The following is a 3,327-nucleotide window of genomic DNA, read 5'->3' as shown; positions in this document are numbered from 1 at the left end:
CTCAGATTGTAACATAACATAGGCCACACTGCTTCGGATTGATTCTGACACTTTCTTCTATCCAGACCATTCCTCCTCCAGTGAGCAAGCTCACTGCAATCTCGTGGAAACATCAGCAATTGCCAGCACAGAAAAGCAGCCACAAAAAGGTATGTCCAGGTTTCTAATGGGCTGCAGTAGGTTAAAGTTTTATATCTTTTTGAAGAAGAATCACAGACTCATAGAACTGGAAAGGACCTGGAGAGGTCATTTAGTCCAGTCCCCTGCACTCACGTCAGGGCCAGCAACATTTAGACCATCCCTGAAAGATCCTTGTCTAACCTGCTCTTAAAAATCTCTAATGATGGAGATTCAACAACCTCCCTAGGCTATTTATTCCAGTGCTTAAACATTCTGGTAGTTAGAAAGTTTTTTCCTAATGTCCAACTTAAACCTCCCTCTCTGCAATTTAAGCCCATTGCTTCTTGTCCTGTCCTCAGAGGTTACGGAGAATAATTTTTCTCCCTACTCCTAGTAACAACCCTTTAGGTATTTGAAAACTGTATCATGTCCCCTCTCAATCTTCTCTTCTCCAGATTAAACAAACCCAGTTCTTTCAATCTTCCTTCAGAGGTAACATTTTCTAGACCTTTAATAATTTTTGTTGCTCTTCTCTGGATGCTTTCCAATTTGTCCACATCTTTCCTGAAATGTGGTGCCCAGAACTGGACACAATACTCCAGGCAAGGCCTAATCAGCATGCAGTAGAGTGGAAGAATGGTGTTTGCTTTTCTTGCAACAGCGTTACACTATTGACTCGTATTTAGCTTGTGATCCACTATGACTCCCAGACCCCTTTCTGCAGGACTCCTTCCTAGGCAGTCATTGCCCATTCTGTATGGGTATTCACACAATTATTCACACTGGCTCCTAGTCTCAGCATCCTCTCTCCCTCCCACCAAGTTTTTCCCTTTCTCATGCACTGCACAGACTGAGCTGCTGCTGGGGTTCCCTTCACCCCTGCAGATGCAGTTCAGGCTGATCTCCCGCTTTTCCCTGGTGCAGGTAGACACTGATTTTAACCAGTGGAAAGACAGGTCATATAAGATGTCACTGGAAAAGTTAAGATTTTCTGAATATGATTATCTTATGTGTATGCATGTATCTTTTTTGTATCTGAAGTTATGAATCTTGATTATGTATTCATATTTCAAATGTATTTACACCTGGGTAACGCCCATTAGACGAGATAATTTACTCTCGATAGCTGGTTGAGAAGGGCCTATTCAGCACAATGAGCCATTAGGGAAAATAAAACTTGTTTTATATTTTAATCTAAACCCAGGGTGCCTTTAGGTGAAGTGTCTGGGGCCCAAATCTCAGCGTTGTCCTCCCCACACTGAAGGAAGGGTGAACTGGGTAACAAATTCATACTGATCAGAGTCTGGCCCAGGGCAGGACAATACAGCTCTGGGGTTCTAGCTTGGGGAGCTGGTGGTTATTTTGGCTGTAGCCTCTCTATTGTTTGTTCATGCAATGGCTAGTCAGGAAGCCTTCATACAATTGCAGCTGGGTGTGTCCCTGCCTGGGGGAATGTTGGTGGAGGTGCAGGACTGGGATGGGGTCTGCAGCTTGTCCCAGTAACACACTGAGAGAGGGAGCCTCAGCTGGTGAGTCAGGGGGCTCAGAGGTACCCTGGTTCCAGGTGGCTCCTTGAGGGAAACACATCACACTCTGTTCCTCAGCTGCTTCATTCCACCATCATATTCTGACCCCCTGTTCATACTCCCGTTCCCCAGCCTATGCTGCCCTCATTCCAGCTCAAGAACTGCCATCCTGCTGCCCATTCCCCTGGCTTGGTTAGCTCCCTCTGAGGATTTCTCTGGACTTGATTATCACCTAAATAATGTGGTGCCTTCTGTAACTTTTGCCATCTCATTGTTCAACCCCCTTTCTAGATTGTAATAACGATAAAATATTTACTATGCTATTAATTATTAATTGTGTAACCCCATTTCTGTACTTCTTTCCCTTTAGCGTTTCTAAACCTGATTGACCATCTCATGGAACTTTTCAACCGCACCTCCTCTGACCCTTCAACATTCATCCTAATGGGCACCCTTGGCCTGGAACCTGCTCATGTCTGGATTTCCATCCTTTTTACTATGCTCTACATTATCAGCCTGTTGGGAAATTTCATGGTTCTGTTTGTTGTAGGCAAGGAGTAGACCCTGCACAAGCCGATGTACCTGCTGCTCTGCATGCTGGCACTTGTAGAAATCAGAATGTCTACCTCCATTGTGCCAAAGGCACTGTGTATATTTTGGTTCAATTTTAAAGGCATTACAATGAGTGGCTGCCTCACCCAGATGTTCTTCCTTCATACGGGTACTATGATGCACTCAGCCATCCTCGTGACAATGGCCTTTGATTGCTACGTTGTCATATGTAACCCTCAGAGATACGCCACCATCCTCACCAATGCACGAATAGCTAAGCTAGGGCTAGTGGGTTTGTTAAGATCTGTTCTCTTCATTCTGCCTATGCCTCTGCTCCTGAGTAGGCATTCATTCTGTGCCAACCACACTATCCCTCATACCTACTGTAACCATATGTCTGTGGCAAAGATGTCATGTGGAGACATCACAGTCAAGAGGATATATGGCTTGGTGACAGCATTTGTAGTTATAGGGTTAGACCTGATGCTCATTGCCCTGTATTACTGTCTGATCCTCAGATCTGTCCTCAGACTCTCCTCCAAGAAAGCCTACAAGAAAGCCTTCAACACATGCACAACCCATCTCATTATGATGCTGATTTCTTATCCTACAGGCCTCTTGTCCACTTTGACATACCAGCTTCATGAAGGCATTGCTCCCCACTTTCACATCATCTTGGCCAACCTCCATCTCTTCATTCCCTCCATGCTCAACCCTATCGTTTATGGGGTCAAAAAGAAAGAGCTTTGTGACAAAGTGGTCAAATACACCTTCAGAATGTGCTCACATTGATCCATAGGTTTGAAATCTGTGCGAAAAGAAGGGGAAAGCTATCTCCTCGATAATCAAGGGTGCTCTGTCACAGTTTGATTGAGCTCAGCATTGTGGAAGTTCAAAGTCTAAGAAACTTCATCACCAGGAATTGCGCTTTGAGTTGATGAATTCCCTCCCTCACCATCACCCAACCTTTTTCAATGTCACTCATCAGCCCCCACATCCAAACACTGTCACTCAGCCTTTCTGTCACTTCCAGACCACTGGAAGATACTGCAGTTTACTTAAACAAGGCGGCTTTTAATAAGAACCTGCCTAATCCTAGGCCCAGTTGCGGTGAGGTTACAAGGACTCT

General features: G+C 44.8%; 1 pseudogene; it reads left to right on the top strand.

The window, feature by feature from the left end:
* The first annotated feature begins 2,042 nt into the window (after positions 1-2,042).
* Positions 2,043-2,990, top strand: LOC127044316 (olfactory receptor 52P1-like; annotated as a pseudogene).
* Positions 2,991-3,327: the final 337 nt, after the last annotated feature.

The sequence above is a fragment of the Gopherus flavomarginatus genome, chromosome 1, assembly GCF_025201925.1.
Source record: "Gopherus flavomarginatus isolate rGopFla2 chromosome 1, rGopFla2.mat.asm, whole genome shotgun sequence".
NCBI classification, from domain to species: Eukaryota; Metazoa; Chordata; order Testudines; family Testudinidae; genus Gopherus; species Gopherus flavomarginatus.
Note: the sequence above shows the minus strand (reverse complement) of the source record. Positions and strands in the feature narration are given on the sequence as shown.